Source organism: Caretta caretta, chromosome 9 (assembly GCF_965140235.1).
Source record: "Caretta caretta isolate rCarCar2 chromosome 9, rCarCar1.hap1, whole genome shotgun sequence".
In the NCBI taxonomy this organism is placed as follows: Eukaryota; Metazoa; Chordata; order Testudines; family Cheloniidae; genus Caretta; species Caretta caretta.
The window spans coordinates 79,600,593-79,613,919 of record NC_134214.1 but is presented as its reverse complement, the minus strand read 5'-3'; the positions used below and the strand labels follow the sequence as shown (position 1 = coordinate 79,613,919).

Sequence of the window (13,327 nt, the reverse complement as noted above, 5' to 3'; positions counted from 1 at the left end):
GCTGGGCCATGTGCTCCGGGTGGACTGAGATATCAGAGGGTGGAAATGCAGCCTGGCAGTGTGGAACACTGAAACACTAGCAGCCTAGTTTGTCCTGTTCATTAGGTGTGAGGAGCTTTAGATCATTGTTTCAGACCCTGTAAGCTGTGACACAAGGGTTTGAGAGTGCTTTGATCCCAAGCCATTCCCATTCCTCATCTCCAGTCTTCCAGTGAAGCGGATTTCCTGAGCTACTTGCAACTAAGTCCACTTCAGATGCCCAGGTCATCCCTTAAACCATTGCACCAATTCCTCTAGAACCTCTACGCAATACCTCTTTGAAGGACTCCTTTTGCTTGTTCACCTGAGTCTATATATCAGAACAGGGTCCTAGGGAAAGGGGCAATCTGGAATTCTGGTCATGAGCACCATAAACAGGGATTCAGCCATTTTGTTACATCAGAGTACAGCTCCTCCTCAATGTAAAAACGTATTACAGCACATACACTTTGGGTATAGAAGGAATTGTCTGAGCATTTACAAGGAAATTGGTTATTTAGTTTATACCCTAAAACTAATTTTAAAATGGATCCTTTCTGAAATTTAACACCCATGTCAGATTATTTATCCCAGATTATGTTAACAGAATAATGCGGAGTATTCCATAGAGTTAAAACTCACTGAAATCTCATGCTTTGACTAAGTTTGAAGAATTAAATTTGTTAGGATTAATGGTCATTTTTTTTGCTGTTGTCCTTCATAACTGAAAGCTTTTCCTTCAGCAGATGACAAATATTGTTTGACAACAGAGAATTCCATGAAGAACTACATTCTCTCAAAATGGCTGCCTTCCTTACTGCTCACAAGGGAAGTGCTGCTAGAAGCCTCCTATTGTTCCCAAGGGGAATGAGGCCAAGCTGCCCTCAGGGAAGATGCTGACCCATACAAATATAAGTGGCCACCATCTTCCCTGAGGGCAGCTTGGCTTCACTCCTATAGGGAACAATGGGAAGCAGAATGGAGCTGGTATTACAAAATGGAGTGGTGCAAAAGGGCCAGAGTGATGGCAGAATTCCTGAGCCCCAGATTCCTCTGGCATGGGGGATTCCTTAACTAGTGTGGAGCCAGCTCCGATGTCACAATGTGCGTAGCCTATGCAATATGGGTTCTGCATGGGGCACGTTTGAGGGTTAGTGCTGCTGGACTAAGCTGTGTTGTAGTGATCTCTGGCTACCAGATAGCAGTAGCTCCAGAGGCCTGTTTCTCCCTCACCTCATCCTTTGCCCCAATAAACAAGAATCTAAATAATAAACACGAAAAGAAAGATCTTGAACTAACCTGGTGTGTGCCCATCATCACTCCATCTGCATGGTGTACCACTTTAACTAACCTATCCTCTTTATTCTTTTGGCTTTTCAGATAGTAAAGACTGTCTCTTGCCATTGTGTTTTGTGCAGTGCCCAATACAATAGGGCCCTAATTTCTCATTGGGGCCTGTGGACAGTATTGTTATAATAATCTTCAGGCCCTGAAATATACATGAAGATAGTATAGAAACTATAGTTACAAGATGTCGATTTTGTCTGACTTTGCAGACTTGAGAGTCTGTTGCTTTCCCACAAAATGAGTTATGATCTGCTATGAAGCAAATGACACATCATGGCCTCGTGAATAGCTTTATATTTGCTTGCTTCATGTCAAACAGTTTCTGTTTCCTCAAAACTATTCACACTGTTTACCACCTAAATTTTCTGCTATTAAACACAGACATTGTCACTTTTGCTTCTGGTCACCACTTCTTAAACATACCTCTTGGTTTGTTGACTCCATTTTCCTTATCCAGAGTGATTCATTTGTTCACTCATTGACTGCTCCCTAGCACATCTGTAACATCCTGAAATAGCCTCTCTCCCTGGCACTGTGTGATGGTGCCGAACTCAGGGCACTTCATAACTATGTATGTCACCAATCTTGGCAACAGTTGCTGGTTTGGAACCATTTTCTTAGGTTATTTATGTAACACTCATCACGATGGTATCTAAGCCCTGACCTCTCAAGATGTGGCTCAGGAAAACAAAGAAAGATGTTGGAGCATCAGCTTTCTGGCCTAAGTAGAAGCAGTGTACTAATGACATATTTATTCTTACCAGTGTGCAGCATCCTGGCCACCTTTTTCCATTTCATCTAAAGACTTGCTTGCCTTTCAAAGGATTTTCTTTTCAGTACATTTTATTATTTCCAGCAGATTTTGCTCAGTATACTGAGATCCATTTTCACCTGCTGTTCATACATTTCAACCCCAGATTCTTTTCATAAGACCAGTCATTCAGCAATGCCCCCATTCTCTCATAGGCCCTGGGTGAAAACCCGCTGAATTCAATGGAAGGACTCTCCACTAATGGGCTTTGAATCAGACTCAGAAATAGGCATCTCTCTCTCCACCTCAGGCTGTGTCAAGGGAGCATTCTCCAGAATTGGATCCTGAATCTAGATCATCACCTACCACCTCTCTCCTTTCGGGGCTCCCCTGTTCATGTCTGGCTGTGTTAATGCTGTACTTCCTCAGTGTTCAAACTTTCACTGTTCTGGAGCATGTTGATGACAAAAGTAGGTTCACTGCTTTTTTCATAGATTCAAAGGCCAGAAGGGATAATTGTGACCACCTGACTTCATGTATTACACAGGCCAGATAACTTCCCCCAAAATAATTCCTAGAGCAGATCTCTTAGAAAAACATCCACCTTGATTTAAAATGGTCAGTGATGGAGAATGCGCCACAACCCATGGTAAGTTGTTCAGTGGTGGTAACAGTCAGCTCTGGGTTCTTGGGGAACCAGGGCGCAGTATCTAGCCTGTCTGACTCATGAAAGACCGCCCCCACCACACACACACACACACACCACTCTCTGCTTGAACCAAAACCGATCAGAGAAAAGGCTTACAGAGAGCAGTGAAGGGTGTTGGGAGACACACCTAGACCCCTCCTGACAAGGGGGACAAGATTAAGACATCTCCATTAGCATACAGAATGAAGAACAGAGACAACTCCCCTAGCCTCATCTGCATGAAAGATGGGACAGAGAGACATCTCCATTTGCATACATAATGGAGAACAGAGAACCGGACTGAACTCTGGGACCAGAAAAGCAGGGAAGCACTGCATCATGGGGGATCTCTGCTCCAGATATTAATGAACCTATGCCTGCACACATCCAGCTCAGCAATTATCTGACCAATTCTCATAATAAATCCTTGATTGATATCCAAAATACTGAAGCAGCCTCATTGCATTGTGAGCTCCCTAGAAGAAAACACCACCCATAGCCAAGAGTGATCCGCTCCTATTGTCTAGCCTAAAGAAAACCCTTGAGTCACAGTTTACCTATAAACAAATCTAGTGTTCTCCCTTGAACCATTGTATTTTCTCTACAAAAATCCTACACATCCTCCAGTCAGTGTTCTGATGCATGGATCCAACCTCTGCCTCAGTTCCACTGGGACTCCATCTCCTGACTGATCATGCTGGGGGCTCTGCCAGTCTCCAGGGCTCAGGATCCTGAGCTACCACCATCACCTGGGAACCGCGACCAGTTCATGCTTCAGGGAGGAGTGAGATCTTTTTTTCTCTTTCTCTCTCTGTTTTCCTTTCTACCTCAGGTATTAACCTTTAATAATGTATGTTATGTTGGTTTAGGCTCTCCTTGTGTAGTTATCACTATTATTCAATAAATAACTTTTATGGTTAAGCTGGTTGCTTCTCTCTCTTTGAACTTTACTCTTTTGTGTTTTTAGCTTCCCCCATTTACTCTGTAGCAATGCTTCTTTTACCTAAGCTAAAGATCCCTGTAGCACCCAAAAATACTGTGGGGTTTGCTAATCAAGTGGGTTACTACGAGTACAATTGTGATGTGAAAGTAGGATAGGGATGTGTTAAACCTGTGGTATATAAGGGGGGGAAGCTGAAAGTGCTGCTTGACCCAGCCCATTGAGTACAGGGACGTATAAGGGGATCAGCTTGAGAGTGATGATTGACCCGGTCCGCTCAGACTTGCTCTGTTTGTGTGTGTGCGCATGCATGTTGATCTGGTTCTAGGGCTGGAGGAACCCAGTCCTGGGGAAACTTCAGGATAGCTCCACTGGGAGGGGACTTGCAGAAGGAAGGAGTACAGCTCCATATGAACACACAAGTGACATAAGCAGTACATTAATAGAATTACAGAACCCCCCCTGGCCTCCCAAAGAGTAACCCCAATAAATGAGCATACCCAAAAGTAACAGGCACATCTGGTAACGATAGCTAATTACTCTCACCATTAAAAATTTATACCTTATTACCGGTCTGAATTTGTCTAGCTTCAACTTCCAGACATTGGATTGTATTGTACCGTTCTCTGCTAGACTGAAGAGTCTGTTAAGTATTTGTTACCCCCATAGGTACTGATAGACTGTAATCAAGTCATCCCTTAACCTTCTTTTTATTAAGCTAAATCGATTCAATCTATCACTATAAGGGATGTTTCTAATCCTTTAATTATTCTTGTGGCTCCACTCTGAATCCTCTCCAATTTATCAACATCCTTCTTGAATTGTGGGCACCAGAACTGGACACAGGATTCCAGCAGAGGTTGTACCTGTGCCAAATACAGAGGCTATATAATCCTTCTACTCCTACTTGAGAGTCTGCTGTTTATACATCGCAGGACTGCATTAGTCCTTTTGGTCACAGTGGGAGTGTATGTTCAGCTGATTATCCATCATGACCCACAAATCTTTTTCAGAGTCACTGCTTCCCAGGATAGAGTCCTCCTCCTGTGAGTATGGCCTACATTCTTTGTTCCTTTCGTGGATGCCTCCCTGGTGGTGTGGTGCTGGTTGTTATGATTATTTATTTACAGTAGCATCCATTATGTGCTGGGTGCTTTCCAAACATGTAAGCATACTCCCTGCTTAGAGCTCACTACAGTTGGAATGATACAGAGAAGATTAGCATGCCCCCTGTGCAAGGATGACACACAAATTCATGATCTAAAGATAGAGGTCAGGGGAAGGAGAAAAACAATAGGCAAGATATGTACAATGAAGGTACAGATCAGCACTATTCACTGTAACTGGCACAGTAGTCCTGGGTCTCTACAGGAACTTGAGTGTGAACAACCCAAGGGAGGTCAAACCATGCATAAGGACTGCATGGAAGAAAGCATGGAGGTGATTCTGGGAAAATCCAAGAAAGTAGGATGAGGTTGGAAGCCTTGGCAGAATGGAGGGACAGGGTGACATGAAGCCAGACAAGAGAGGATAAGCAGGGAAGGGCAGAGTTATGTAGCGCTTTGAAAGTTGGGGGACACAACATAAATTTCATATGATATTAGATAGGAAGTCAATGGAGGGATTCAAAAACAGGAGTTACGCGGTCAAACCAATGGGCAAGGAAGAGTTTACTCCCTTTAGAGCTTTTCAGTTCAGGCTTCCTCCTTTATATCCTTCTTGTTTCCATGGCTGGCACTACTACTAGATGCCAGTACTTCCACCACTAGACGCCGGCTGTAACAGTAATGATGTTTTTGCATTCACATCCCAGTTTGTTCATGGTGGGGAGAAGAGCCTGAGCCTTATTACAAGCTAAATTAAGAAAAAACCCAAGAAGAGTAGTCAAATCCTCACTGCTGCTGTAAATTGATTTCTATGGAGTTTTGCTCATGTTGCCCCAGACCTGAGCAGCTACTTAATGTTCACTTTCTTGGGGATATTCCAGTTAGGTGAAGAAATTGGTGACAGTCAAGTATTTCTTCAATGCAGTCTTGTTATTTACAGGGAATATATCAAGTCCTGTGTGTCTGAACACAGAAGGAATCAAATAGCAAGAAACAGCTTATTTTACTCACAGCCCCCAGAACACACTCTCTTTTCAACCCACACCCCACCCAAAAACTTCTCCCCAGTTTCTTCCAGGGTCAGATACTTTGCTTTCAGCTGCTCCTTCATGCTGATTGTGTTTCTCTCTGGTCTCCTGTGTTCTGCCTTCTCTTGCTCACACTCACACATATCACATTCTCCCCCTTCCCCAAACAATACTCAAGAAAAACTCATGGGTAGGGTCACATACTCCTTTTGTCCTAGGTGGGGGCTTATCATTACAATTATGTCAATTGAAAAGTGTATTCACACCTGTGAATCTGAATAAGGTTTTAACTCAACCCTTAACAAGGTTTCACCCAGCTCCTGACAATCCATTTGCACCAGCTGAAAATTTGGCCCAATGTTTCTGGGTGTGTCAGATGCCATTGCAAGACAGTCAGTACTGCAGATTAAAAATAATTAAGCAGAAACACACAGCAACCACAGAGAGAACCTTTTGCCTCAAGTGTATTTATTAGTAGGCACCTATGGAAACCAAATGCCATCAACCACCTGAGGCAGTTGACTATCCCTGTGCACAATCTGTTATTCTCACAACTATTGTGTGGTGTTGTGTTGCTAATATTAAATGACATTTCAGGATTTGACCAATATATGTGGTAAATAGTTTAGTTTTGTTTTTAAATACAGTCATTGTATAAAGTTACCCAAAACCAACAGGGGAAAAGTAGTGGCTGGCATTGAAGGAGAGGGCTTGAGTAGCTACTAGGTGGGTGGTTTTAGCAAGCTGACAGCTAGCAAAGTAAAAGCAAGACTCCTTCACACTTGAGGCAGGGGGTAACAAGGTGACTCAGAGTCCTGGGTACCCTGAGAAACCATCCCACAGACATCCACAGCTGTCCAGTTGTAAAGCAATCCCAGCATTTCTTCAGCATGAGGGAAGGCACTATAAAAAAGATGACAATTATTATCCCAGTCTCAGGCCTCATACTTAGCAATGGCTGCCAATTCTATGGTAGTTTAGTGATGTGGGCAAATATGTTTTAGAAATCAATATGAGCAACATAGCTATCTTCTCTTCTGATCCAGCTCAGGATTTGAGCAAAGGTTTGCAGAAGTGAGAGACTAAGTTCTTCAAAATTCTTGCCTTCATTTCCTGAGAGTTGTAAACCTGCACACGCTTTCTTTGATTATTTACTGGGTCCTTTGCCACATGGAATGAGTAATTTACATGTCCCAGAGGACTCTTCCCAAGCTGAGCAGCATGTGTGTGACACAGACCTGGTTAGTTATGCAACTTCTTCATATTTTATTTTATAGACCTTATTTATGGTGGCATTATTGTTTGGTGGCCTTTTGTCCTTTTTTTTTTTTTTTTTCTGGCAGTGATAATGATTTTTCTGCTGTAATATAAACCGGGAGCTGTGTCCATGAGAGTATTCCAGGTCATTTTCACAGTACACTGCTCATAAACACTGGGCAGGCTGCCTGCCAGAAGTTCCCTGCCTGCCGTGGGGCAGACAGCTCTAGTGTTGCTGTGCACAATAGGACCATTATAATATATGTTTTAAAAAACAGAAATTTTATTTTAAGGGTGGCCCAAAACCAAAATCTCTCTCTGTCTCTCTCTCCTGACTAGAAGCCCAGGACTGAATTAACTAGGGATGCTGCAGGTCAAGCCTGAGGTTCAGAACTGCGGGAGAGTCCATGACTGCAATAGCAGGAGCTGCAGGTCAGGATGGAGGAATACTGGTAAAGCTCCATATGGGAAGCCTTCAGAGTACCGGCCTACACTGAGCTTGGCTGTAGACCAGTGGGTCTCAACCTACAGCCCGCAGGCCACTTTCAGCCAATCAGCACAGAGCTGTGGTCCATGTCATATCCACAGGGCCATACAGGTAGCATTGGATGTGGCCCACAATGGTAAATAGGTTGAGAACCACTGCTGTAGACTGTGTCAGCCCAGCACTTGCATGAATACCTCATGCATTCAAAACTTTCAATAAAAAAAACTTCTCTGGATCCATGGCAATTGGAATTACCAGGAAGTTTATCATAATTTACTCATCATGTGGCTTCTTCTTAGACTCATTTTCCTTTATGAAGACAGTAGTGAACCAGATAATTTATTGTTATTTCCTGTCTGCAGCCTATTTCCTTTTCCCAAATCTTTCTCAGTAGTTCTGACAATCTTTGGCTGTAACTTCGCTAGCCCAGCTCCAGTCTTCAACTCCCATGTCTTGTCCAGAGTTGTGGAGGATGAAATGCATCCTGAGACAACCTCTGATCCAGGGAATCCCCAAAGTGTGAGATTAAACAGCCCCAGATAATCAGAGTCCAGCAGCCAATGTGTGACAGATGATTCATTTTTAGCCAGGCCACCTCCCTGATTGAATATCACCAATAATAGGTGACAGGGTTAGGAAGAAGCAGTAAGGGAGCCAAGAGGAACAGGTTGTATGCTGCAGAGACTCTGGGGCAGGGGTGGCCAACCTGTGGCTCCAGAGCCACATGCGACTCTTCAGAAGTTAATATGCAGCTCCTTGTATAGGTGCCGACTCTGGGGCTGGAGCTATAGGTGCCAACTTTCCACTGCTCAACTCCAGGCCCTGCCCCCTCCACCCCTTACCCCAAGGCCCCTGCCCCTTCCTACCCCCTCCCCTGAGTGTGCTGCACCCTTGCTCCTCCCCCCTCCATCCCAGAGCCTACTGTACACTGGGAAACAGCTGATTGCAGCAGGCAGGAGGCACGGGGAGGGAGGGGGAGGTGCTGATCGGCAGGGCTGCCGGTGGGCAGGAGGTTCTGGGAGTGGGGGTGGAGGGGCTGATGGGGACTGCTGATGTATTACTGTGGCTCTTTGGCAATGTACAGCTCTGGCTCTTTCTCAGGCTCAGGTTGGCCACCCCTGCTATGGGAGATTAGGGACAAGGACATAGGAAGAAGATGACCTGTCCGTGGTTGAGTATTAGTGATCAGAAGAAGGACAGGATAGGGATCCATTGGAATTTATGTGTCAGCACATTGGAGTGAGAAGGAGGGAAAACTGCAATTTGGGATAAGTCTTCAAGGAATTGGGTCTCACCAGGCAGACAGTCCGTTCACACGCTACTATACAATTGGATTCAGGAAATGATTCCGTGAGCTGCTGCGTGCGCTCAACTCCCATGGTAGTCCTATTAGAGTTGAGAGCACTTGAAACCTAACAGCTTGCAGGATTGGGCTGAACATTTGCAATGGCCATGCTCACTCTGTATTAGGGACTAGCCCACACTGCTATGATCTAGGAAGCCTGGAAAAATGAGGTAGGGTTTGTCTTATTCTGGAGGCAAATCATAGGAACTTGACCTGAGACCCCAGGAGGACCTATTTGGAAAAACAAAATGAGCTCAGCTTAGGGAATATGGAGGGAGGCTTTTTGCAGCTTGCTTGCATGGTTCGGAGCTCCGCTGTCATACATGAAAACAATAGATTAATCTATCATTTCATTCATTGCGGTTGGTTTTGCCCTTGACTCTGTTGATCTTTCCAAGGTAAATATCAAACAGTTTTGGCCTTTCAGCTGTAGTGAAGACAAACTTCCATTGATTTATTACTTTAATTCTTAATTAAAAATTTCTTTTGTAGCTGCTCACTCATATGAAACACCATTGGCTTCAAGAGGAGTTTGGAACAAGGTAATGAATACAGCCTTGCTTTGCTTATGGGTAGCACTACCTCTTGGCTCAGACACAGATAATTTCATCTTTGCCTGGAAGATGTAAAGAGGGGTAAGGAAGCAAGGCTCTGTATGGCTATAGATAAGTGTGGAGAGCTTGGGGGACTGGATGTCTCATGGAACCGATAGTGGCACATTGAACCATTCACCTCTGTTTCCAGCTTGGATCCAGCCCAGGTGACTAGTGAGCTGTGATAGGAAGTTACCGATCTGGCAGCAGTCCAAATGATATAAATCTCAGTCCACATCCCAACAAACATTGGCACTAACTGGCAACCTGGTTGTCAATCTCAGAAGAGACCAGGGACTGCTGGGACCTTGGAGACTGAACTTGCTTCTTGAGGAGTTCCTTCTAGTTCAGGGGAAAGGCATCATAGCATGGAGTTTGGAGGAAATTTGCAGCCTGAGCAAGAGCAGTACATCTGTTCTTGGAATAAAAGAGGAGGCTGCCAAGTTCCCACTGCAAAAAAAGAGAGTCCAGAGCCAAAGGACTGGTATATGAAAATATCTAGGAAGGTAGCTTTCATGAGCATGCGCAGTTGGGGTAATAGCAAGGTGGCTGAGTACAAACTCCTCTTTCTTGTCTCTTCTCCAGCAGTAGGATTTTGGGCAGTGTCAGAGTGAATCAACTAGTAGAAATGGAGACGGAAGTAAGAGCTGTTACAGACAAGACCCAAAATACCTGAGCTTATAACAGTTGGACAGTAGTGCTTTAAGCATCCAGAACAGGGCCTTTTTAAAATATTCGTTGTTTGGATCCCATTTCAATAGAAGGGTGGTCTTGTGGACATGTCTCCTCTCATTCATGTTTGTGAGTACCACCTCCCCTCCATCTAGAAACCTATTAGGAGTAGTAACAACATCAATTGTTTGCATGGGGAACTAGCATTAGGGAAAATGCCAATCAGAGCTGGATGAAAAACGGGGGTGATTTCATGAAACACTTATTTGGAAGTTGATTCCATTTCACAGGGTTTGTAACAATCCATTTTCTGGTTTTCACAAAACTTCCCCCCTTCTTTTTATTGACTAGAAACTTTATCTGAATTTTTATTGAGATGTTCTCCAATAATTTTTTATCAAAATCGCTATCTACATTTTCTAGACTACCAAAAACTACATTTTCTTACTCAGTGTTTGGTAAATAAAAAATGTTATGGACACGGCTTTGAAAAATGATTTAAAAGAAAACTTGGCAAAAATGTCACTAATGCTATCACAGAAAAATGTTGTGGAGTAGTCTGATCAATTTCATAGTGTCACCATTTTTTCAGGAAAAGTTTCTGTTTTTTAAAAAAAAAGACGACTATTTTCTGATGAAAAATGCATGTGCAAAAAAATGTCAGTCAGCTCCCAAACAATCTCTGTCTCTATGTGCTGTTCATTATGCAGTAGGAACTGGAAATAAGGAGAAGACCCAGCACAATGCAAGCAGCCATGTCTGTGCACATCACAAGTAACTGTTCTATGAGCTACCAGTGTTCTGTGAACAGTAGACAGATTGCTGTTGGAAGCCACCTAAAGTATGTTTTAGAAATGTTTCTCTGTTGCAGCTGTTTTATATCCTTCTTTCATATGTATTCTTACCTATAGTTTCCAAAGATCATGTTAGCCTCCCCCATGCAACTGCTATCGGAGTAGAAATGTGATATATGCTCTCAGTATCACAGAGCCAACACACTAGGGTAGCTCTATTTAATAACTTAATCATAAGCCAATGTAATTTTCATATACATGAAGCTTTGTATGTCACTTTCATGGTGGTGAGGCTGCATATGCAATGTTCACACTGCTGAGGCAGTGTCATATAACACTATCTTTAGGGACCTTGACATTTTAATTTGTATGTAAAATGCCATGAACATCTCTTGCACTCTATACATAATAGAAATTTGACCATATTTTGAGGTTGTTTCATTATGCAGGGGGAAACAGGATAAAGATAATATTACAACAGAGGGGAAAAAAGTGAGTCTATAGCCAAAATCCATATACGGTTGATCAAATTGATCCCACAGTCTCATCCAGGGAAATCAGAGGTGTCATTTCAGAAAAATTCAGGGAAGAGGGAAAAAGTCGTGATAGCATATAGAACATTATGTGATTATATTATATCTGGCAAAGGGTGGGGGGGGCGGGGACTGCAAGAAGTGGGAGACCTAGTGGAGCATATAGACGTACGAAAAGTCTGGGAAGGAGGGCAACTGCACCTCTTGCCTCCTAGCAAATGATGCCCCAATGGAAATACCAAGATCAAGGTGCTCGTAGCATGTTCTGCATTGTCTGAAATACTCCTTCTTTTAGAGGGGAAAGTGGGTTTTCTTTAACATGCCATCTGTGGTGCTAGCCATTGTTGTGGATCTAAATATCCTTCCACCCTACATATAGTATACAATACAATACATCTGGTATGTTCCTTCTTACCTTCAGCCCTTATATATACTAACTAACCTCAGCAGAATAGTGTCAGCTGTCAAAGGGAAAGCAAAATTATCTCTTTGTATTTATTCACCCATTTAAAAAAAATTCCTCTGGCTTTTAATTAGTCCTTTGGAAGATAGATACAGCATTTTCCCAGTTCACATTTTTTCTCCTCTGTTGCGTCTGCAGTATTGCTCAGAAGTGCTGGGCTCTGCACATTGGTTTGTTGTTCTAGGGCTACTTTAAAACATTTTCTTTATGTCTTTATTTTGAAACAATGACCTGAACTGGGTTTGCTTTGCTTGTTAAGGGTTCCTGTAAGCACAGTTCCCATTGATAGTGGGGATGGTGCATCCTTTCCCCTTCCATCAAAGGCAGGAACATAGGGCATGGTGATAAGGGGCCAGCTGGCAATAAGTCCTTTCTCTAGGGGCAGATGAGGAAACATTCTGACCTGTAAGCATAAGATCGTGCTTTAATAAATGAGATTTAAAATCAATTCAACAGGAGAGCTTTGTAAAAACCTGACTCTTGGGCTCTGACTTCCTTCAAACCACAAACAGCCTCTGCACACAGCACATATACATTCATTATACTCAGCTCACTTCCTCTCCCCAGCCAGATTATCCACAAACAAACAGAGAAACCCGGGCATTCATACAGTACTGCCCGAGCAACTGGAAAGGCTGTGTTTCCCCGGTAAATATTGTGATGGCTGAGCCTCGGAGTGCTGGTTGTCTCTATATATTAGAGACTTGAGAGCGATGGACATACTGTGTATGAAACCTTTATTTATTGTCTGTATAAAGAACACTGCCATGCTTACAAGCATGTCCTAGCTGCCAAGGAACTGTGCTATGTAAACAAGGCCAAAGCACTTCTGAGATGCACCTGAACCACCTTCTTGTTTCCCCACTAATTAAGGAGACTTTGAACCAAGAAGGGGAAGTAGGGAAAGATAAATTTACCAAAAGAGATGCAAGAGCATAAGGAAAACAAAGGACATAAGGCACAGTCTGACAGGGGCAGCAAGAGTGACGATAATAGAATAATGCATTCTTAGTAAAGAAATAACCTCCTTTTATATTGAAAGATTTTCCCTATAGGCAGATCTCAAAATGCTTTTCAGCAGAGTGTTTTAGAATTTAACAACAGCTATGTAGTGCTGACCTGCTCTTGCCTGGTCCGCTGCTTTCCAGCTGCTAAGAGGCTTTAGCCTAGAATTCAGAACAAAATCAAACATTTGAACCATCAATGTGTATGCGAGGCTAATCTGAGTAAGCATCGCTCCCTGATCTATGTCCTTCCCTGTCTGACCTTATATTCCCACATCCGTCAGTTAGGCCCCCATTCAGG

General features: G+C 43.3%; 1 protein-coding gene and 1 non-coding gene across 3 annotated transcripts in view; one reads left to right on the top strand and one right to left on the bottom strand.

Moving 5' to 3' along the window:
* The window catches only part of EDA2R (ectodysplasin A2 receptor), a 168,186-nt gene that overhangs the window by 44,375 nt on the left and 110,484 nt on the right, over positions 1–13,327 (bottom strand). The gene's annotated exons all lie outside the window — the stretch shown is intronic.
* Positions 4,918–5,019, top strand: LOC125643234 (U6 spliceosomal RNA). The gene has a single exon (XR_007358633.1). It is a non-coding gene; the product is annotated as a U6 spliceosomal RNA (small nuclear RNA).